The following is a 24,652-nucleotide window of genomic DNA, read 5'->3' on the forward strand; positions in this document are numbered from 1 at the left end:
GTATCAGCAAGCTTGTTCTATGTTATCTCTTCTGTTTCAAAAGTGGTTTTTCCTCCTCCAAATTCCACATGATTGTGCTGTATAGCAATGATGCAATTGTGTGGGAAAGCTCAGGCGTGGGTAGTAATGTCACGACAACAAACATAAAGAGCTTTGCAGCAATGGAAAATTATCAATAACAGAAATAGTTGGTGGTGTTCTTTTTTATAAAGCAGCATTAGAAAAAAATAAAAGTGAGCATCCAGCACAAACAGCAGGATGTATAAGCTTCAGAATGTGAGACTTTGTAATGAGAGTAATTTACTCAGTTATTCCTAAAATCTTAATCAGAGTTATATATCACCACTGATAATGAATTTACTTTCCCAACATCTCTCTTCATAATGGGACTGCTTCCCAGAGAAGAAGCAAAAATTTCTTGGACACGGAGAACTCTAGAAGAAAACAATCTTTGCTTCAAATCCTCTATACTTCCAGACTTACAGTTGAAAATAATGAAAGGACAATCAGGACAATCTTTTTTTTTTTTTCCTCTCACTTATTCACTGGACTCCATCCTTTAAAAGCACTTTGACAAATATCCCGAAGTCATGGTGTTTGAGGTTAGGAAGTCACAATTGCTGAATTCTCTCAGCAAATGTCCCTGGAGCAGGGGAGTTGCTCTTTTCCCTCCAGTTCTGGTTAACAGCTGTGTGGTAGGAGCTCGTGGTTTCCATTTCACTTGGCACTCGCTATTTGGAATAATCTCGACAGTAGATGTGACCCACAGAGAAGAATGTTAACTGAGTTTATATGCCAGGAGGATATTTGCTCCTCCTGCCTCAATCCCCTGCTGTAACAATAACAAATAAGAACATTTATCATCTCCTTTTTTTGTCTTTCTGTAAAGCTGAAGTCAATAAACTTCTCAGGACCAGACTATCTCTTCATAGGCCTGTGTCTGGTCACATGGTGCCTGGGAGACTTCCTAAAAAGCAAATACATATCATCTACCTATTTACAAGTAAGCTGCGCAAGCTAAAGTTACTAATTCAATTCTGTGAGTTTCAATACCCCATATTCCCTGTACCCTGGCTATGGATAAGTTATAGCTATCCTTAAATATTTCCTAAGTAAAGAGAAGTTTACAGCTATTTTCTCTTTCAAGTGGGTAACCTGTAATATCTATCCAGACAGACACAAATGAAAGGATATGGAAACACTTTTAGAGAAGGTATAGTGCCTACCTTAAAAAATATTCACTGAATGGCAGTTTCCATATCAAAATGAATTTTAAAGTAAATTAATAAACATAAAACTTTATTATAAGGAATCTGTGATAGACACAAGCATTTCTAGAGCGTATTTAATAGCCGATTTTCACTTCAAACTAACAAAAAGTAACAAACGTAGATTATGAGTTTTGAGACTGGCTGAGAAAGAAAAGCAGTTACAAGAAAAAAACAGTAGAATTTACAGATATAATTTTGAAAAATAGGGTAAATAAAGACTATATCTCCAGACAATTGGCACGGAAAAGAGAGACAGCAAGCACAGTCAAAGCAGGGAAAAAAAGGAAGGTTTGGAAAGGGAATGCTTGGAAAGGGAAGGGAAGGGAAGGGAAGGGAAGGGAAGGGAAGGGAAGGGAAGGGAAGGGAAGGGAAGGGAAGGGAAGGGAAGGGAAGGGAAGGGAAGGGAAGGGAAGGGAAGGGAAGGGAAGGGAAGGGAAGGGAAGGGAAGGGAAGGGAAGGGAAGGGAAGGGAAGGGAAGGGAAGGGAAGGGAAGGGAAGGGAGGGTTTGGGAAGGTTTTGGAAGGGAAGTGTTGGGAAGGTTTGGGAAGGTTTGGGAAGGTTTGGGTAGGTTTTGGAAGGTTTGGGAAGGGAAGGTTTGGGAAGGTTTGGGAAGGTTTGGGAAGGTTTGGGAAGGGAAGGTTTGGGAAGGGAAGGTTTGGGAAGGGAAGGGAAGGTTTGGGAAGGGAAGGTTTGGGAAGGGAAGGGAAGGTTTGGGAAGGTTTGGGAAGGTTTGGGAAGGTTTGGGAAGGGAAGGGAAGGTTTGGGAAGGTTTGGGAAGGTTTGGGAAGGTTTGGGAAGGGAAGGGAAGGTTTGGGAAGGGAAGGGAAGGTTTGGGAAGGTTTGGGAAGGGAAGGGAAGGGAAGGGAAGGGAAGGGAAGGGAAGGGAAGGGAAGGGAAGGGAAGGGAAGGGAAGGGAAGGGAAGGGAAGGGAAGGGAAGGGAAGGGAAGGGAAGGGAAGGGAAGGGAAGGGAAGGGAAGGGAAGGGAAGGGAAGGGAAGGGAAGGGAAGGGAAGGGAAGGGAAGGGAAGGGAAGGGAAGGTTTGGGAAGGGAAGGGAAGGGAAGGGAAGGGAAGGTTTGGGAAGGGAAGGGAAGGGAAGGTTTGGGAAGGGAAGGGAAGGGAAGGGAAGGGAAGCAAATCATGAAACCTAAATCAAAATCATCACACTGTCTGACAACCAGCCCACTTCACAAAATGTCTGCTCACTTGCCGAATCACAAACTGGGAGCAAAATTAGTAAAGCAAATAACGTTGTTTGTTTGTTTGTTTTCAATAAATTAATAAATAAACAGAAATCCTTGGCCATATCCATGCGGTTGATATGTGCACCGTGAACACGGGAAATATTTATTAATTTTTCTATCTAATGGTTTCTCTGGAGGAAGTATTTTAGTTTTATATAATTAATTAAAGTACTTTCTTTCAAGCTTTCACATGCAATTCTCAATTCTGACTTTTTTTATCTATCAAGCATTAATTACTAATATCGTCTCTGTCCTTTTACTAAGTAAAATCCTTGTTTGATTTACTGTGTTAACTCTGACCTACCAGGCTTTAGGCAACTCCAAACTTCTTCAATAACTTGCTCATGCCTGGAGAGGCTTGATCACATTTTCTCTTGTGTCTCAGAGTCTTGGCGTGGCACAAGCCACAGTTTCAATAAGAATTACTGCAGCTTTGTGTTTTAAACCTACACACTGGCCCACTAAAGCCTTTTACCTCAGAACAGAGAAAAACACTGTTCCAGGTGGCATTGCTCTTGCTGTGCTTCTGAAACGCCCAGAGTTAACAGGATATAATGAAAACACAGGTCAAGTTGCAAAAACTGTGGTATCTTCTCCTCAACCGGACTGCATCTTTTTCCATACTAAACAATAGTACTATCTTTGGTGATAATGAAGCAGATTTTTATTTTCCTGGTACAGAGGGCCGGAAAAGCATCATGGAAGAAATGGTAGAGTCTTCAGAAGCAAATGATGCTTTTCTAAACTGAGCTTAGAAATATCAAATGTGTATGACTACAACATCCTATCCCTTCATTTTTTTCACAGCCAATATATTTACCACTGACCTGAATAATTCCAGTCTCACCTGCTGTCCTTTAGGGCAGCTGTCAACTATCTCCAACAGCCTCTGAAATCCTGATCCCTGCAGCTGTTCAACTGATTGTTTAGACTTCCCAGTGCTAAGGTTACAACTGCCTAAATACTGATGAGACACAAGCATGAAGAGTAGCTGCTGAGTAATCCTGGGAGAAGTTGAAACACACAAAGACCCTTCAAAACAGAGAAACACACAGTAAGAACCTGTATGGATAAGGTCCCTATGCAGAAAAGCCTAGCCAATGTGCTGCACTGCTGGAATTTCAGTGTAGATTTCAATTGCATAACAGAATTTTTTTTTCATGTAATATATTGGTGCTGGAGCTTTTTCCTTTAATCAGTTCAAGTCTTATTCAAGAACATTCAATTAGAGATCTGAAAAGTTATAATGTTCCTTGAAGGCAAAGTATCCCCTACTTGACTTCTAAATGAGCTCCTGCAGCAAACATACAATTGTCTCTCGTATTTATAACATCTGATTTTATTACCTGATGTACAGAGAGCTGCACTGATTTCCAGAGTCAGAATATGTATATATATTCACCTTGCTTGCTCTCCTCCTTGCAATGATCATGTTCTTCAGCACCATGTATAAGACAGACTTTTAAATGAATAATTAACAATATCCTATTGGTTCTTTCGCCCAGTGTTGGAGGTTGAACTATTCCCTTTTCTTTCTGTGGAATTTTCTCCCATTGTTATGCTAAGTAATTGTGGCTACACCTTGAAACGACAGATAATGTTCTCTCGTAAGGGGGTGGGTGGAGGGCGAGATGTGGGGGGAACCGGAAAAGGAAAGGTGGGACGGGGGGTCTGGAGCGGGGGACTCTCTCTCGCTTGGCTCGTGGAGTGGGAAGACAACCTGGGCTCTGCTCTGGCATCTCCCCCTGCCATCCCAGCACTGAGATTCACGCTCCCTGCCTTTGGACTTTGCTCTGCTGCTCTCCCAGCTCACCCTACTACCTCCGGACACTCTGCTGAGCACCACGACCGACACCGTGAGGGGGAGTCACTTTCCCCATCCCCTCTCACCCCTGGGCCGCGGCCGCCATCACCCAGCCCTCTTCAACTGCGCGGGACCTGCCCTGCCCCCACAGCACCGGTAACAGCACAGGGAGACGGCCTGCGGCCAGAAGGGACTGGAGCTGAGCTAGACTGTTCTGTTGCCAATTTTTATAGCTGTTGTTGTTTTCTGCCTTGTTAGATACCAGTAAAGAACTGTTATTCTTATCCCCATATCTCCTGCCTGAAGGTGTCTGAATTGGACCTAAAATAATTAAAAGGGAGGGGGGTTGCACTCTGCATCACAGAAAAGGGGCTCCTGCCTTTCCTTAGACCATACCTGTCTTTCAAACCAAGACACCCAATCCATGAGGGAGCTGTAACCTCTTAAAGAGGGCAAAAACTCCTTGGTGTATTCTTGAATTCTCTCAGTAAAGGTAAAAGCTTCATCTGAGTAAAGTTCTTCAGTAATATGTGACTGGAATATCTTCTCAAGGTATTCCATGAAAGGATGCTGGTAATACTATCTGTAAATTTCTTATGCTTTAGAAAAATGCTGACAGTAGTAAAGTTTTCAGTGACAAGACTTTGAGAGACTGTTTGAGACACCCTCAAATACAATTATTTGTAACGACATTGCTTCAGCCAAATAAAACTGAGTTTACAACCAAAACAAATGAAAGAATCTGCTAGAAAACAAGTACTTGAAAAAAAAGGTAAATTCTCTGAGTGAATGAGGAAAATTAGGATGGCACATTACAAGTCCATATAGAATGTAGGAAAAATAGGAAATTACTACTGTAGGAAATGGAAGTTGGGCTTGAGCCCACTGAGGTCAAGAGTGAGGAGAGAACAAAGCTTCACCATTCTCCTCTGTTTTCCTCCCTGTCCCTTGAATATTCCCCAAGTCTGCAGGGGACATGCTGTAGTACAGTGATGAATCTAAGGCAAAGGACAAAGTGGGCTAAACTAGATCAGCAAACTTAATAGCACACAGAGTTTCCTTCTGGGAAATCTCCAGCCGCTTCATAAATCACCATATGAAACTGGAAGCTGGCAATGGGAAATAGTGTCCAGGGACCAGCAGAAGATCAGACATGAGAGTGGTATAGAAGCTCAGAAGATAAGGGACTAAATGTGTAAGTCTCAAACACCAATAACCAGCTGTTAGGCCAAACAAGGACTGTTGACAAAAACAGCCAGAGATTGATAATAATAACAAGCAGGATGTGGGAGAAGAGAACAGAGTAGGGAAGCACCTTCCTGGGACAAACCCTTTTGTGCAGGCTGGACAGCTTATCAGTTGGATCTACACTGCAACCAGGACTGTTCTCTTTTTCTCTCTTTCTTATTTTTCCCCTCTCTCCTTCTTGAATTACTCTCTCTCTTACTTCTCACCCTAGTCCTTGATACAAAACCCACTGCTGTGAGATTATATTAGGATCAGGGATTAATATGCCAATTTTCATGCAATATCTTAGTTACTAATAAAACTTTGCAAGCTTTTGAAGACCTTCTGATTTTTGTCATTATTTTCAACCCTGAGCATCTGTGAATCTTGGGCACTCATTTCCCTTTAAAGGTGGGAAACTAGAGGTGTGGATGCAACTTGTCATGTCACCTACATAAAAATGTCTGGGTTATTTCTTCCTCTCTTTTATTTTCAGTTGTTTAGCATCTAATTCTTATTACAGGATTATTTTTCTAATCCTCAGTAAATCACATATGGAAAAATAACAGCATGCTCTCCAACTGTCAGCATCTTTGCAAGCTTTGAAATCCCCTTGACATGCTTGTTTTCTAACTTTCTTCTTCAAATTACATTTCTCTTTCCCACTGATTTTGTTCCTATATCTGTGTGTTTATATGCATATGCATGTACACATACATGCTTAAGCACATACCCATATATTTGTACATCCACTCCAGGGACCTATGTTATCCTTTCCTAAAGTAAGGTGAAGCTATTCTGACTGTTAAAAAAAAAATCACCACTTCAGTTTAATGAGAAAGAAAAATAATAATCCTTTTAAATACAGTTTTCTGCCAGTTTCTTTCCACTGATGGAAAGTATATGGTACCTCATAAAGGATGAATTATCTCATGGGCATGACCATCAGAAAATTAGGTTTGACTCCTTAAGAAAGAAAGACCATTGCACTGGACTCATAAGTTCAGAAAGCACAGAGCAGCTCTTATGCTTATTTGCTTGCATTATGGTCCCAGACAAGTGCAACCAAAACAGGCTTTCTGGATGATGCAAAAAATTCAGGTAACCAGGAAACCAGGCCGATCTAACCAAAGCAAAATCCACCCTGAAATATTTAGCAACAGTGCCGTAGTAATGACCTGATATGCCCCTCTCTCCTGTCCTCTTTCCCAAGGAAATACTAGTTAACTTAGCTTTTGGGTCTTGAGGTTTTTTCACCTTTTTTTGATGAGAGAGAAAGGGGATAGTCAATGTTTTAATGAATTCCAAAAAAATCAGATTTTATTAACATTTACCTCTTCAACTGAAAACCACACTTCTTATCACCACTAAAATGACCTTGAAAAAGTGTCTTTGTTTGTTAAGAAAACTTACAATGGATAGCATTTTCATGAGAATATTTATACAGTGGATTCGTTCCAAAAGGATTGTAGATTTCATATGTTATAAGTAGGCTTTGCTGTTATCTGAATGACCTTAGCTACTCTGTGGTGACATGTGGAGGCTTATTGCCTCTCACATTTCATCACAAGCCCCTTTTTTGCAATTAAAGAACATAAGTTATGTGAAAGCTTCATCTGTGTACTTACACAAAATGAAAAGCAGTACATCAGCAGAACAAAGTGTCACTGTCACTTATGTCAGAGTAAGGGAGTTGCTGAAAACCATCGAACCCAGATGAGCACAAAGTGCAGCCTGGATTTCCAAAGTGAAGTATGGAGAAAACAAGTTGTGCTTGGTGAAGTGTCTGTTTCCAACATCGCCTGCTATGAACTTGTTGCATGAGGGGACTGAGGCATCTCTGAACTGCAAGTTGCACAAGTTGACTACCTACTGTTGGCAGCACAATGCCTGCCTTTATAATTCAACACAAAGCTATTATTAAGAGATTTAATTTTAGCCCCTTGCAAATGTGTGCCTTATTTTCACACCTTATACTGCCAGAGACCATGTAAGTAGTGTAGACTAAAAATCATACACACTCAAGAGTAAAAATAATGAAACAAAATAAAAAAGAAAGAAAAAAGGAAAGAAAAAAGAAATTTCAGCACTTCTTCTTTTTGAATTTTTCAAGAAACTTGCTTTCTTTCCTGCTATATTTGAAGTAGTTTATTTGTGCAACAATAAAGAAATGAGCAAACTAACAGGCTTTATCTCCCCATTGTAGTGGTAAACAATTGTCTTTGCATGTTGCTATCTTGATAGGACACTTAATGATTTTTTTTAAAAGCAAAGAATAATAAATTAAAAAAAAACATTAAAAATAAAATTGCATCCTGAGGCCCTTTGATTTCCTCACAATTTATAGGACTTGACTAAGAGAATCCATAAGACCACCCAGCACCTCATTCAGCACTTCTCTATTTGTGAAAGATGCTGGGATGTGAGGCATATGGAGGGGAGCCTGCACTTAAGGTTTGGAAAGTCTTCAGCCCTCGTGACATTTCCACAGAATTCTCAGCTGTGCACAGCACTACGGCAACAGTCTGGTAGCACAAGCCAGACCTGCATATCAGCTCTGTGATAGCATGGTTTTACCCACATATATATCCTACTTATCTTGTCATTTCCCAATAGCCTACAGATGTATGTGCAAAATATTTAAAATATTTAAACACATTTAAGCAAGCAAGCAAGAAAATGCATAAAACTTTATTTGATATAAATTGGCTCCACAATCTAACTGTTGTTTATTTTCTTGTATTTAGCCTAATTTTAATAACTAAAACAATCTTACACATTATCTCCAGTCCAACAAAACATGTCATTCTCTGATAGCAACTTGGAAAAAAATTGCAAAAATTAAAAGCTAGCAAAGTGGAAAAAAATAGGATATCTCAATTTAATATTTTATATTTCACTTTATTTTGTATAGAACCTTCGCATCCCTGTTGCTAGGAGAAAGGAGGACTAAAAGCTTAGCAGATCAAAGGATGCACAGTCTGGATGTAGATTCTACATTAGTTCTTTCCAATGCACAGAGAGGCACAGCCAGGGTAGCTGGAGAATGAGGCCACAAATTATGGTAAGTCTGCTTACCAAAAATTGCATGCAAAGAGTACAATTTTTTTTTTTAAATTCAACAGTTTTGTCATCTATAATAGCCAGTCCATTTCTGGGAAGCTGAAAGCTATGTATGACAGATATATATGATACAAGCCACATAACATTGATCCAGCAAGCATTTCTTATTTTAATTGGATTTGCTAAACCCTTCTAATGAGTATTTGTTATTTCCTTAAGCAGAAATATGTGAATAATCTATATTTAATGAAGTGTCTGAATACAGCATTTTGAAATTTCATGTAGAGTACTATTGATACATCTGTAAAAGATATAGGCAGAGCAAAATAACAAGATGTGGAAGTGGGAAGTAAAAGTGAAAGCGAAAGTGGGAAGTAAATGTGAAAAAGTTTTCATGAATTCTTAATAAATTAGTGAAGCAAACCATCTGGGAAGTGTCTATATCTCAGAAATTCCAAGAATAAGTTTCTGAATATGTTCATCAATACCTTCTTGCGTTTTTTACACATACCTTTATTCAGTTGTAAAAATGCATGCCTTCAGAAACAGTATTCCTGATGAGTGATAGCAAAGAGAAAGAAACAAGAAACATGGAATTTAACTTCAAAAATTAGTCTGGAAAACATAACTTTTTGTTTAAACAAACAGTTGTCAGAGCAGCAATCACACCAATATTCTGATTCGGCTGCAGGTATTAAATGTAGCTTGGTAGGTCATTAAAACTATGTGATCAGTTAATTTATGGCTAAAATATGGTTAAATACATAAGCTACATATGAAAAAATGAGACAGAATAATTTTATTCTGCTTTCTGAGCCTTTGTCTTCTGTAAGGCCAGGTCAAGGGAGGGGATTGTCCTGCTCTGCTCTGCACTGGGGCAGCCTCACTTCAATTGCTTGGGGCAGGTCTGGATGACACAGTGTAAGGAAGGTATTAAGATCACAGAGAGTGTCCAAAGGAGGGCTAAGGAGATGGTGAAGGCCTCAATGAAACCCTCATGAAGAGTGTCTGAGGTCACTTGTTCTGTTCAGCCTGGAGGAGACTGAGGGGAGACCTCACAGCAGTTCCAGCTTCCTTGTGAGGGGGAGGGGCAGGCACTGATCTCTGCTCTGAGGTGACAGTGACAGGACCAAAGGGAATGGCCTGAACTTGTGTCAGGAGAGGTTTAGGCTGGCTATCAGGAACCCAGAGGGTGGTTGGACACTGGAACAGGCTCCCCAGGGAAGTGCTCACAGCACCAACCCTGACCCATAGAACTTGAAAAGTGCTTGGGCAATGCTCTCAGGCACATGGCGTGACTCCTGGGGCTGTCCTTGTGTAGGGCCAGGAGTTTGTCTCGATGATCCTTGTGAGTCTCTTCCAACTCAGCTCAATCTGTGATTCTGTATGATGTTTGAGAGAAAGATTTTGTCACTATTCTGCTCTAACACTGCTTCCTGGTCCAACAAAGTCCTTCCCCACATTCACACAGAGCCTTCTTTCAACTGCTGTAAAACAGGAGAAACAGGAAATTGAGTTCCAGAAAGGCTGCTAAAATGATTATGACCAGTGCAGACAAGAGAACAGGAAAGCTGTTAATGAAAAAGGGAGCGTAGTATCTGCTAACTACATAGAGCATTAAGATAGCCTGACTTTCAGAGCTTATTCTTGGTCCTATATCAGCTGTCTAAGACAATGAACCATGTTGTCAATAGATCTAAGTTATCAAAAGGAGCAAAAAAGAGAGGCTTGGCTTAGATTGGCAGTAAGGACAAGCATAAATCGGATCTTATAGACCACAATTTAGTTATAATGTGAACAACTGTTTTAACAAAATCTAGTATGTGTTTTAAAATATGACTGACATATAAACTCTGCTATGAAGAACTTTTTTGTATGTGTAAGTGTGGACAAGGAAACACCTAAATGAAAAGTTTCCACTGAACTCAATTCAGATTATATGCACTTATATATTAAAAAAACCACACAAGTTAAAAAAACCACACAAGTTAAAAAAACCCCACACCTGAATAGCATATAGACTCCTTTTTCTTTCTTTCAAATATTGTAAATTCTTTCTCTGTGTTTATGTAACTGAATTACGAAGCTCTTTTTAACTTCCACGAAATCATTGAGGAAAGATAAAATTCAAATTTTGTGGACTATTCCCCAATGCAAAAAAGAAGAAAGAAAAAAGTGTCAATTGAAGGTTTATTAGTGCATGAAAAGAAAACACATACAGAAACAGTGGGGGGTGGGGAAGAGAAGAAAACATAGAAGGTTCTAATGAAAACAAACCTAATATATCAAAACTTCAACTCTCTCAGCTTAGCTGTCAGTATATAGGTTAGCAAGCTTTTCAACCAGATTTTTTTTTTAATTAACACATTTAGATTTCATATACCTAAAAGGGATTACAGAATTTACAAATTTAAGTTTATGTATCTAAATGACATAAGAAGTGGGAATTTCGGTTTTGACATTGAATGTCAAGAAATTTCACAGGAATGCCAGGGGCCATTTTTATTATTACTGCTATTTAGTAGCTCCAAAAAGAGCTGATAAGAAAGGGAAGCACATTTGTGAAATATCTGTGGGTGCTTGACATTACTTCAAATGGGTCTCTTCCTTTAAGAGTCTACCTGTAGTCCTAGGAAAACAACAATCAAACCTAGTCAAAAGGAACAAGGATACATAATAAGACACTAAACATACATAATTATAAGAGAGAACCATGACTATTTCTGTCTGTTTACCCTTACATACTGCTCTAAGCAAAAGCTGCAGGTTGCTTGGGGCTAGGTTTTATATTTTTTTCACAATTTGCCTGGACCAACTATCATTAGAAGCAAAGATACAGAATAATATTTTCATGCAAATGAGGGACTTAAATTATCAGGCCAGTCATAAAGAGATAACAAAAAAAATTAAAATGTTGCTTAGACCTTGAGGAAGGCTATTATAAATCAGTCATTTGCCTGCTACTGGATCTGACTTTGTCCAAATAAGAGATTTGACATTCTGAAAATAAGGTACTTTAGGATTAGCGTGTCTTTAATTTTAGATATTTTAGTCTTCATACCATGTAGATGTTATTTATAATATTAATAAAGTTTATGAGGTATTATGTGAAGCCATTGGTTGGAGACAGAGATGACATTACTCCCAGAGATCCTTGCGACAAAAAGCCTCATTTATTGTTCCATGCCACGCCTCCTTTTACAGGGGTGTCTTGGTTTGAAAGACAGGTATGGTCTAAGGAAAGGCAGGAGCCCCTTTTCTGCGATGCAGAGTGCAACCCCCCTCCCTTTTAATTATTTTAGGTCCAAATCAGACACCTTCAGGCAGGAGATATGGGGATAAGAATAACAGTTCTTTACTGGTATCTAAAAAGGCAGAAAAAAACAACAACAGCTATAAAAATTGGCAACAGAACAGAACAGTCTAGCTCCGCTCAAGTCCCTTCTGGCCGCAGGCCGTCTCCCTGTGCTGTTACCGGTGCTGTGGGGGCAGGGCAGGTCCCGCGCAGTTGAAGAGGGCTGGGTGATGGTGGCCGCGGCCCAGGGGTGAGAGGGGATGGGGAAAGTGACTCCCCCTCACGGTGTCGGTCGTGGTGCTCAGCAGAGTGACCAGAGATAGTAGGGTGAGATGGGAGAGCAGCAGAGCGATGTCCAAAGGCAGGGAGCGTGGATCTCAGTGCTGGGATGGCAGGGGGAGATGCCAGAGGGGAGCCCAGGCGGTCTTCCCACTCCACGAGCCAAGCGAGAGAGAGAGTCCCCCGCTCCAGACCCCCCCGTCCCACCTTTCCTTTTCCGGTTCCCCCCACACCTCGCCCTCCACCCACCCCCCTACGAGAGAACATGATCTGTCGTTTTAAGGTGTAGCCACAATTACTTAGCATAACAATGGGAGGAATTCCACAGAAAGAAAAGGGGAACAATCCAACCCCCAACATTATCCACCCCTGAATTTCTCCCATACTAATATGCTATATCAAATTAAACTGTTACATTATATATACATACATGCAGTTAGAGACATAGGCACAGTACTATAGGTATTTCACCCTAAAACAAGGTCTCCTTGGGATATGCATTGGGTCTCTCCATTCTTTTGCATCACCCACCAGGTGCAACCTGGTCCTTGAGCGAATACAACTCCATGGATGGGATTGTCTTTGCTGGAGGCAGGATTCACCCAAACAGTTTTTCCTAGCATACCTCTCATGTGTACCACTGGAACCTTATCTCCATTTGATATTCCCAAGGGCTCAAATTGGGCAGGGCCTGCTCGGTTAGTGGAACCTCGGGTGTTCACTAACCAGGTGGCCTTTGGTAGATTAATCTCCCAGTTCTTGAAAGTTCCCCCACCCAGTGCCTTCAAGGTGGTTTTAAGCAGGCCATTGCACCGTTCAACTTTCCCTGCAGCTGGTGCATGGTAGGGGATATGGTACACCCACTCAATGCTGTGTTCTCTAGCCCAGGTGTTTATAAGGCTGTTCTTGAAATGAGTCCCATTGTCTGACTCAATTCTCTCAGGGGTACCATGCCTCCAAAGAACTTGTTTTTCCAGGCCCAGGATGGTGTTCCGAGCAGTGGCATGAGGCACAGGGTAGGTCTCCAACCATCCAGTGGTGGCTTCCACCATGGTCAGTACATAACGCTTGCCCTGGCGGGTTTGAGGCAGTGTGATATAGTCAATCTGCCAGGTCTCTCCATACTTATATTTGGACCATCGCCCCCCATACCAGAGGGGCTTCACCCGCTTGGCTTGCTTGATGGCAGCGCACGTCTCACAGTCATGGATAACTTGAGAAATACTGTCCATGGTTAGATCCACCCTTCGGTCTCGTGCCCACTTACAGGTGGCATCTCTGCCCTGATGACCTGAGGCATCATGGGCCCATCGAGCCAGGAACAACTCTCCCTTGTGCTGCCAGTCTAAATCTATCTGCGACACCTCTATCTGTGCAGCCTGATCTACCTGCTCATTGTGTCGGTGTTCCTCATTAGCCCGACTCTTGGGGACATGAGCATCTACATGACGGACTTTCACAGGCAGCTTCGCTATCCGGGTGGCAATGTCTTTCCATTCATTGGCAGCCCAGATTGGTTTTCCCCTACGTTGCCAATCAGCCTTTTTCCACCTTTCCAGCCATCCCCACAGAGCATTGGCTACCATCCATGAATCAGTGTAAAGGTAGAGTTTTGGCCACTTCTCTCTTTCAGCAATGTCCAGGGCCAGCTGAACAGCTTTGAGTTCAGCAAGTTGACTCGATCCACCTTCTCCTTCGGTAGCTTGTGCGACCTGTCGTGTGGGGCTCCATACGGCTGCTTTCCACTTCCGGTTCATCCCCACGATGCGGCAGGAACCATCAGTGAAAAGAGCATAGCATGTTTCATCTGCTGGCAGTTGGTTATACGGTGGGGCTTCTTCGGCCCGGGTCACTTGTTCCTGTTCCTCTTCGTCGGCCAGACCAAAGTCTTCCCCTTCCGGCCAGTTGGTAATTATCTCCAAAATCCCAGGGCGATTCGGGTTTCCAATACGGGCACGTTGTGTGATGAGGGCAATCCATTTGCTCCATGTGGCGTCAGTGGCATGGTGGGTTGAGGGAACCTTTCCTTTAAACATCCACCCCAGCACTGGCAGTTGGGGTGCCAGGAGGAGTTGTGTTTCCGTGCCAACCACCTCTGAGGCAGCTTGGACCCCTTCATAGGCGGCCAAGATCTCCCTCTCCGTTGGAGTGTAGTTGGCCTCGGACCCTCTGTAGCTTCGACTCCAGAACCCCAGTGGTCGGCCTCGAGCCTCACCAGGCACCTTCTGCCAAAGGCTCCAGGACAGACCATGGTTCCCGGCTGCAGAGTAGAGCACGTTCTTCACATCTGGTCCCGTCCTGACAGGGCCAAGGGCTACTGCATGAGCAATCTCCTGCTTGATCTGGACAAAGGCTTGCTGCTGCTCAGGGCCCCAGTGGAAATCGTTCTTCTTGCGGGTGACCAGGTAAAGAGGGCTCACAATCTGGCTGTACTCAGGAATGTGCATTCTCCAAAAGCCTATGGCACCTAGGAAGGCTTGTGTTTCCTTCTTGCTGGTTGGTGGAGACATTGCAGTGATCTTATTGATGACCTCACTGGGGATCTGGCGCCGTCCATCTTGCCCCTTTACTCCCAGGAACTGGATCTCTTGGGCAGGCCCTTTGACTTTGCTCTTTTTAATGGCGAAGCTGGCTCCCAGCAGAATCTCAATGATCTTTTCTCCTTTCTGAAATACCTCCATTTCCATGTTCCCCCACACAATGATGTCATCAATGTACTGCAGATGTTCTGGAGCTCCACTCTTCTCCAGTGTAGCCTGGATCAATCCATGACAGATGGTGGGGCTGTGTTTCCACCCCTGGGGCAGTCAGTTCCACATGTATTGCACACCCCTCCAGGTGAAAGCGAACTGAGGCCTGCACTCTGCTGCCAGAGGAATGGAGAAAAATGCATTGGCGATGTCAATGGTGGCGTACCACTTTGCTGCCTTGGACTCCAGCTCGTACTGCAGTTCCAGCATTTCTGGCACAGCAGCACTCAGCGATGGAGTCACCTCATTCAATGCATGATACTCCACGGTCAATCTCCATTCTCCTTCAGATTTACGTACAGGCCAGATGGGGCTGTTGAAGGGTGAGTGGGTTTTGCTGACCACCCCTTGGCTCTCCAGCTCACGGATCATCTTGTGGATGGGGATCACGGCATCTCGATTTGTCCGGTACTGCCGGCGGTGCACTGTTGAGGTAGCAATTGGCACCTGTTGCTCTTTCACCCTGAGAAGTCCCACTGCAGATGGGTTTTCTGATAGCCCAGGCAGGGTGTTCAACTGCTTAATGCCCTCTGCTGCCACAGCAGCTATTCCAAAAGCCCACCTGAGTCCCTTTGGGTCTTTGTAATAGATCCATTTTTCCCGTGCCTCTCCCTGGCTAGGGCCCCTCTAGCCCTGGTTATTATTTCTCTCCTGGGCATACATACTGGAGGTTCCTTCAAGGGGATCTGACAGATCATCCTCCCTTCTGTAATACCCTGCACCTCCATGGGAGGCTGAGGCTACCTTCACTTTAGTGGAGTTCCTTCTGTTGGTGTTCCCCTCCCTGAGCTGGCACACCTGTGCTGCCAGGACAGAAGTGGGTTTCCCATCCCACCTTCTCATGTCTTCCCCGTGGTCACGTAGAAAAAACCACAGGTCAGCACATGGGGTGTACCCTCTCTCCCTAGCTGGGGGGCGTTGGGCTTTACTTTTGGGGTCCATGACTCGCACTGGTGCTGCACTGATCTTCCTCACCTCTTCCCTTATCTCCTTCATCTCCTCCTTAAACTCCTCTCTGAGGTCCTTAGCCACAGCAGAGACATGAGCCTGCACTGGGCCAGCCATCATACTTTGATAATTCCTGAGCCTGTTGGCAACAGAGCCCACTGTCACTTGGTTGGTATCAGCATCAATCATTGCAATAAAGGGGGTATATTGAGATGGGCCCAGGTTTGCCAGATTCCACAACATCTGCCCTGTGCACCTGACCTTGTCAAGGTCATTGTCATGCTGTCCATCCCTCCCAAAGAGCACCTCCAGGACTGCCACTTCTCTCAGCTTTTGGATCCCTTCCTCAAGGGTATTCCAACGTGTTCTCTGGTGGTACTCCTGCATTCTTCCCCTGTGGACAAATCTCTCTCTCACACTCATTAAAAGTCACTCCCAGAGGGAAAGGAGACCTGTCTCCCTTACAAATACCTGGTCCACACCTGAGTCCTGGGTCAAGGCTCCCAAATTCCTTGCCTCAGTACCATCCAGTTGGACACCTGTACCCATAAGGTCCCAGACCCGCAGTAACCAGGTTGTAAAAGCCTCACGGCCCCATCGTACAATGTCTTTTCGCAGGTTACGGAGACTCTCGTATGACAGGGACTTGGTGATGATCTCAACTTCTGGCTCCCCTGCTGGTTGTGAGGGGCCCCCTTCCTGACCCTTATTATCTAGGTGCCTTGTTTTCATCTTAGACTTCCTAGTTTCCACAGGGGCAACTGCTGCTGGCTGTGAGTGCCCTTGCAGTTCAGCTGGAACCTGGACAGATGTAACATCTGTGGGTCCCACTGCTGCACCATCAGTCTCCCTCTTTAAGGCAGGGGGAGGGTTTCTCACCAGCTGGGGAGAGGTACTCCTTCAGCATCTGGCCCATCTCACGTATCTCCTTCGCTAGCACCCCCACCCATTCTGGGTGGTTCCTTTCCGAGGTGGGCTGTGGGGCAGGGTCAAACTCTGGGGTAACACCCCTAGTCTCTGGGACAGGATCAGGCTCTGGGGTAACCTCCCTAGTCTCTGGGACAGGATCAGGCTCTGGGGTAACCTTCCTAGTCTCTGGGACAGGATCAGGCTCTGGGGTAACCTCACTAATCCCTGGGGTAGGTATCAGGGTTGTTATCCAAGTCAATCTCCCCTTATCTCTGAATGTTAGATAGAACAGGTTTAACAGGGATATAAGCACACACTAGCCACAATATAATGTCATTAGCATTTAAAGTGGATTGGAACCCCTTGAAGACTGGTGGGGTGAACTTCAAAAACCCTGTGATGGGTTGAGAAAAAATTTCACCTGCTGCCACTTCCTCACAGTAAGTACCATTATTGAAGTAGCCCCAGAAACACACACTTAGAGTGCGATAGCTCTGAATCCATGTGGCCATCTTCCAGAGAAAATTAAAAATCCATGAATTCCTCAACTGATCAACCCACACAATAAACCGGATAATAGCCACAGTAACCTTGGTTATGAAACTCATGTTTAAAAAAGGGCTTACAAATGGGAGAGATATAGCAGTGACCACATGGAGGCCAATCCAGGGTAAGCTGGACAGCATGGTGTCACCTACCACAAGCTTGGGTAATTCAAGAACTGTTATCCCCTTTTCTACCCCTCTCTCAATGCCCTCAGGCAATGCCTCACGTTCCGGGCGCCAAAATCTGTCTCGGTTTGAAAGACAGGTATGGTCTAAGGAAAGGCAGGAGCCCCTTTTCTGCGATGCAGAGTGCAACCCCCCTCCCTTTTAATTATTTTAGGTCCAAATCAGACACCTTCAGGCAGGAGATATGGGGATAAGAATAACAGTTCTTTACTGGTATCTAACAAGGCAGAAAACAACAACAGCTATAAAAATTGGCAACAGAACAGAACAGTCTAGCTCCGCTCCAGTCCCTTCTGGCCGCAGGCCGTCTCCCTGTGCTGTTCCCGGTGCTGTGGGGGCAGGGCAGGTCCCGCACAGTTGAAGAGGGCTGGGTGATGGCGGCCGCGGCCCAGGGGTGAGAGGGGATGGGGAAAGTGACTCCCCCTCACGGTGTCGGTCGTGGTGCTCAGCAGAGTGTCCGGAGGTAGTAGGGTGAGATGGGAGAGCAGCAGAGCGATGTCCAAAGTCAGGGAGCGTGGATCTCAGTGCTGGGATGGCAGGGGGAGATACCAGAGGGGAGCCCAGGCGGTCTTCCCACTCCACGAGCCAAGCGAGAGCGAGAGCCCCGCTCCAGACCCCCCGTCCCACCTTTCCTTTTCCGGTTCCCCCCACACCTCGCCCTCCACCCACCCCCCTACGAGAGAACATGATCTGTCGTTTTAAGGTGTAGCCACAATTACTTAGCATAACAATGGGAGAAATTCCACAGAAAGAAAAGGGGAACAATCCAACCCCCAACAAGGGGCTTAGAATCACCCGTGCTTACACAGGTGAATGGTTGGGGTCTTAAACACCAGCCAGCTTCCAGGCCATGGTACATCTGCATTTAGGGCTGAATGAGATTGGCTGAGGGTCCCTGTGTAGGTTTGAATTCAACCTATTCTTGTTTACCCAGAGACCTGTTTATCGAACCGGGCTAGCTGAACTGGATTTCTTATTTATGGCCAAATTATTTGCCCAGCTACAGACTAGCTGTGCTGTGTCAATGAGGGTTTGGAACTTTTTTCTCTTATAAGCTTACAACAAACAGTCCTTTGACAGCTATTTGGCTATTAAGGACAGTATCATAAGAAAGATTCGGTTTATACATACCAGAATTTTTTATAGTGCTTCTTCCATTTTCATCTCAGGCATGTTGAGTACTTGAAATATTTTACTATCTTAATGTTCTGGTTAAAAGAGGAATATGCAATTATGTGCCTTCCCATATTTACTTGCAGTTCAACACAGTAATAACATCAAAAAGATTAGCATACTGATTTTTTACTTATTTCTGACAAACATAGGTTATTTTCTTTGAAAAGCTACAGCAGCATAAAAGGATTTTTAAGTGTGCAGAGAGAATGGCATTTAACACCTCTCAGATGTTACAGTCAAGAAGGTTGTAATAGGATGACTCTGCATTACTCTCATTTTGCCTGATTAGTTTGCTAAAGTAATTTTTGCTGTGCAGTGTAGCAGTTTGACACAGAGGAAAATTAACTAAAGCTATATTTATTATGGTTGCAGGGATAGTGTAGTGAAGTTTGCCATTACCAGCCAGCATAAGTGACTTCTCTGGGACCCATGAAGCACTAAGAGTGAAAATCAGTTCTCTGAAAAGACTAACAAAGGACCCGTCCTTCATTCAGTGTTGGAGACACTTAAAGCTTGGGTCAGTGATGTGAACAAGATTAAATTTTATCCCTTTGTGTGGAAAACTGCGGATCAGAAACCTAATCATCTCAGTAATGAGAAAGGGTACTTCCTGTGATTGTGAGAAAGGATACTTCCTGTGATTGTGAGAAGAAAAAGGTAGAGCAGTTTCAGGAATATCTGAGAGGAGAAATATAGCCTCAGATTAGGCCACATTTTGGGTAAAGAGCTTTATAACAAATATAATAAGAAGAATGCCCTCAACCTTTCAGCAAGAAAGCAAGTAAGCAGAGCAAATAGCAAGCTGCCTGCATAATGACTTGTACAAGACTGTAAGATAGGTGAATATACGTCTTCACTGTTGCTAGCGGGATCTAGAGGAAACAAAGGCTGTACTAAAGTGTCTAGGACTATTGTTCTTGTTCTTACTACTATTACTGATTAATCACGATGTTTCGCAGTACCTGTTATGGGTAAGAATGGAGTGAACAGAATTTTCTTAATTTGCATACTGAATCCATACGTCCCGCATTTCTTATGGTGTACATTTGGTGTCTAGACATTCTTCAGCACAGGGCAAATTTATTGCATAATCTCACATAAATTCAGAGAATTTTCTGAGAGCAGAAATTTAATTGACTCTCTGAGAAAAAAGAACATGAATGAACAGTCTTCATGTTAATTAAAGCAGAATCTTTCTCAGATGCCTTTCCATCCCCTGAGTACAAACAAATGAAGACAATTTTGGTACAATAAGGTCTATAAATTAGACATGAATTGAGTGGGTGTATTCTTGTCACAAAATCTCATTTTCCTTGAAAACAGCGAGGTTCCCTGGAAACAGAAGGGCCAAGTTCCCCATCACAAGCTCAGAGGAAATGTACCCAGGTGCACATCACCAGCTTAGTCATCAGATCCGATGACTAAGCTGGGTCTGAAACACCCATGGTGGTACACAAGGAAAATGCCAGGTGTCTTGAAAGACTATACCCCATTTCCTTACTGTTCCTTTCACTGCTTTTCTTTTTCTCAGTTCTGCAGTCAAGATCTCAAAACCATAGAATTTTACTGAAGTGTGTATTATTTACTCTAGCATTCTTGCTTGCAACAAGGATGAATCAATGGGAATTAATTGTTTCTCCAGAAGCAATGACGCAAAAGAGGTACAGTGGGCAGATGAGTGAGGTGTTTGTGCAAGAATGTGTCCTGACATTTAGAGCTAAGCCCCTATTAAAAAGCTTTAAATTATGCTTTTCTATTTAAGGGCCGTCCAGCAGGCGGATCCAACTGACTAAACTTGCTCCAGAATTTCAGAGCACTGCAAAGACTTAAAACCGAACAATACTTGCCCAGAAAATCCTTTTTTTTTTTTTTTCTGTATTTCTGAAAAGATTTGTAGAAAAAAAATAAGGAAGAGAAGGGTGTTTAGAAATTTTGGAAACTACAGAGGGACAAAATAACAATAAATCATAGCAGGAGCAGGGTGCCATAATCTTGTGCATGAAGCATAGGACTCCATTGCTTTACAGATTTGACAGAAGACAATAGTCACAGAATCACAGATTAAGCTGAGCTGGAAGAAACCCACAAGGGTCATTCCTAATGGCTTAATGCCTCTCTAATATTGTGGTGGTCAAAACTGCACACAATATTTTTAACAAATCAACTGCTTCTCTACTCAAGTTGAGCAATATTGGTTAGCACCCTCATTTTGATGGGAAGAAAAACCCCACTAAACAGCTTACATTTTTAGCTAGATATGACATGCTGAAAAAAAAATCCTCTCCAGACTATTGGTTCCCAAGTATTGAAAAATAATTTCTTTTATATAAAATATAGAAAAATGTTTGCATGAAAAATCTCTTTAAACCCAAGCAATGCTGCAATAAATTTAGTTGAAAGAGGACACAAGTGATAGGAAAGCATTCACTGTATATTACAGAAATGCAGCTTCTATTAAGATATGTGACATTTCACATTGGAAAACGATGCACCCATAGTAATAAACTGTGAGAGAACACCACTACTGAGGCCTTGCATAAACCTGGAAGAGGCAAAATTTTCTGTGGATATTGATAGAAGAGTCCTGTACTGACTGAAATGGATGAGGGATAACATGTGTCAAACAAGCATCTGAAAGTAAAATGAGAAAAATGGGCTAAGATTAAATCAGACCCAGACAAATCTGGAATACCATGATGCCTCTAACAAGTCTGGAGTACGACCTTGTTTACATAGAATGGAAAATGCATAAACACCCACAAGGCTATTTCAAAACAGGAGCTAAGTACTACTTCTATATGGTTCCCCATATGAAGTCAGGATGTGGCAGAGACGCAGAAGGAGAAAATATTATGATTCTAATCAAAAATATCATGTTATATTTAAACTAGAAATTTAAACTAGAAATGAGAGACAGGTATGAAAAATCAAGCCTGACATGAAGTGATATGTGTGGTGCAGCTGGTTATCAGCTTGTGCACATGGTATACCCAAGTACACCTGACTTAATTTGAGGGTGCACAGGACATCTGCAGGAGGTGATCAGCAGAGATGGGAAAATGACCTAGATGAAGACAATGGATGCATTTGGAAAAGAGTGACTCCCTGGACTGCTGGCCACCCTCGCAATTCACAACCTGAGCAGGTCATGCAGAAACCCTACTGATGGAAATTATAGATGATTCTGGAGACTCCTCCTGAGTATATCACTCATCATGGAGAATGACTTCCAGAGTGGAAGGAGCCCTCAGTGGTTCCTGCTACAAATCCAGTCAGTTTGAACAATAATAAAATATTTGTCAAAAGTATTTTTAAACGTTTGCTGATACAGAAATGATCACATAGGAGAGTTTTTTGTACAGAGGCAGTTATGGGTTTTGCTTGGGGTTGAGATTGACTATATTGAGGGAATATCAACAAGGAAGAACCATGCTGGTGTTGAGGCCCTTACACAGAATAACAATCAGCTAGAGTATAAGAACTGAGCCAAAAATATTTTGGGAAGTATCTCCTGGTCCAACAGAGGACAGCCCTGAAGAGGAGCTTGCAGCAGAGGCTCCTGTTGCCATCCATGTAGCTGTTGGTCACCTTGTTTGGGAGATTTCGTTTCTCATATGAGCATTATGCTGTGTCCAAATTTCAATAAAGTTTAAAGAAAAAAAATCCGCACTGTCCAGAGTCTGTGTAACAAGACAATTCCATACTTTGTACTGTGGATTTCAGAGTATAATGGACTACATTTCTAGCCCATTAGCCACCTTGGTTTAGACTGACAACTGGAGATACTTGAAAGGAGGTTATTTTATGGGAATGGGCATTTTTCACTTGGGAAAAAAAAGCCTCTTAAATATGGCAAATTGGTGACAAAGAATACAGTAACTGCTGTAGAGTACATAGAGTTCTTTGGCATACACAGGGAGAAAAACCTTAAGAACACATCGAGGTCAGCCTATCTACTGGCAGGAATCTAAAGTCAGGAATTTATAGCATTACCATGTAATAGCAAAAAATGTTATAATAATGCTTTTAGACAGGCATGCTGGAGCAAGGTATAAACAACAAAAATAACCAAGTTGCATCACAGACACATAAGGTTTCACTATAAATACACAATAAATTCAAGGTGACACAGCTTGAAGATAAATACAGATCTGGTGAAGTTCTATTAGGAGAAAGTATACAGTAGAATTCTTTGCCCTTTTACAAAGCTGAGCAGGCAAATGGAAGGCCAATATATCTCTTTCTTGCATAATTGATACATCTACTAGTAAAATACCCAAATATCTTGAACAAGAAATACAGCAAGTAAAGAGGAGAGAAAAAACAGGAAAAGGAAAGAAACAGTGGACAAAAACCACCATGAGGATCTTAGACAAAAAAACCTGAACACTCTCTAGGAGCATATATGTACTAAATAATCTGGTTCCTGGAGAAAGGGTTGAAATAAATTAGGGTCTCTCCCACACTTAGAATAATGCACAATGCAGCAAAGATAGGATGCAAGAGCAGGTATTAAAACTAGGCTCTGGCATCCCAGTCTGTCACTGAGCTTCTATTTAAATTCAAGTGATCTCATTTTAGATGTCAGTGTCTGCCCCTCCTGTTCCCTTCCAACAAGGAAGTTGTAGACTGCAGTGAGGTCTGTCCTCAGTCTTCTCTAGGCTGAACAGACCATGTGACCTCAGCCACTCCTCATATGGATTACCCTCACAGCCCTTCAGTACCTTTGTTGCCACCCTTTAGGCACTCTCTTAACAGCTGAATGTCTTTCTTATACTGTATCACCCAGACTGGTCCCCAGCACTCGAGGTGAGGCTGCCCCAGTGCAGAGCAGGACAATTCCCTCCCTTGCCGTGCTGCCAGTGTTGGGCCTGATGCACCCCAGGACACAGGTGGCCCTCCGGGCTGCCAGGGCACTGATGACTCATGTTCAACTTTCCACAGAGCAGGACCCCCAGGCCACTTTCTGTGTCACCATTCTCCATCATCTCGTTCAAGGTTGCCCCATTCCTGACGGAGAATCCAGCACTTTCCCTTGTTGAACTTCATATAGTTAGTGATTTCCCAGCCCTCTAATCTGTCCAGGTCTCTCAGCAAGGCCTCTATTCCTTCAAGAGAGTCAATATCTCCTGCCAGTCATCTGCAAACTTCCTCAATATCCATGCCAGTTCTGTGTCCAGGTCATTTATGAAGATGCTGAAGAGCACAGGGCTGAGGATGGAGCCCTGTGGAGCCCCACCAGTGACAGACTACCAATCAACTGTAACCCTTTGTGCCCAGCTCATGAGCCAATTGCTCACCCAACATATAATTTGTTTATGTAGCTCTGTGTTGGACATTTTGTTCAGGGGGATTCTGGGAGAGACAGTATCCAAAACTTGACTGAAATCCAGAAATATTACATCCACTTGTTTCCTTTGACCAGCTACATGGGTTGTCTTGTCACAAACGGAAATCAAGTTTGACAAGAAGGTCTTTCCTCTCAGGAAGCCATGCTGGCCCAGTGGCTGTGTTGTCCCTCAGGTGTTTTTCAACACCTTCCAGAATAATCTTCCCCATAACTTTAACAGGAACTGAAGTGAGATTGGCAGGTCTATAGTTTCTGGGCTCCTCTTTCTCACCCTTCTTGAAAATCAGGACAACGTCTGGTAGCATTCAGTCAGCTGGGACCTCTTTGGATTTCCAAGGCCACTCAAAAGTCATCAGGAGAAGTTTTGCAATGACATCAGAGAGGTCTTTGAGGATTCTTGGATGAATCCACCACGCCCCATAGATTTGTAGGGGTCCAGCTGGAGCAGCAGATCCTGCAGAATTTCAGGGTAAGCTGGGAGTTGATCATTCTCATAGTCATGGTCCTCCAGCTCAGGGCACTGGGCCCCCCACCTGCATTAAAGACAGAGTCAAAGAATGCATTAAACACCTCTGCTTTGCCCCTATCCCTGTTTGGAAGAGGCCC

General features: G+C 43.2%; 1 long non-coding RNA gene across 1 annotated transcript in view; it reads left to right on the forward strand.

The window, feature by feature from the left end:
* Positions 1-8,508: 8,508 nt before the first annotated feature.
* Positions 8,509-24,652, forward strand: part of LOC148219777 (uncharacterized) — a 147,845-nt gene continuing 131,701 nt past the window's right edge. Inside the window, exon 1 of the long non-coding RNA XR_015799263.1 lies at positions 8,509-8,609. This is a non-coding gene — a long non-coding RNA (uncharacterized LOC148219777). The remainder of the gene's footprint in view (positions 8,610-24,652) is intronic.

The sequence above is a fragment of the Sturnus vulgaris genome, chromosome Z (assembly GCF_052056855.1).
Source record: "Sturnus vulgaris isolate bStuVul1 chromosome Z, bStuVul1.hap1, whole genome shotgun sequence".
Taxonomy (NCBI): Eukaryota; Metazoa; Chordata; class Aves; order Passeriformes; family Sturnidae; genus Sturnus; species Sturnus vulgaris.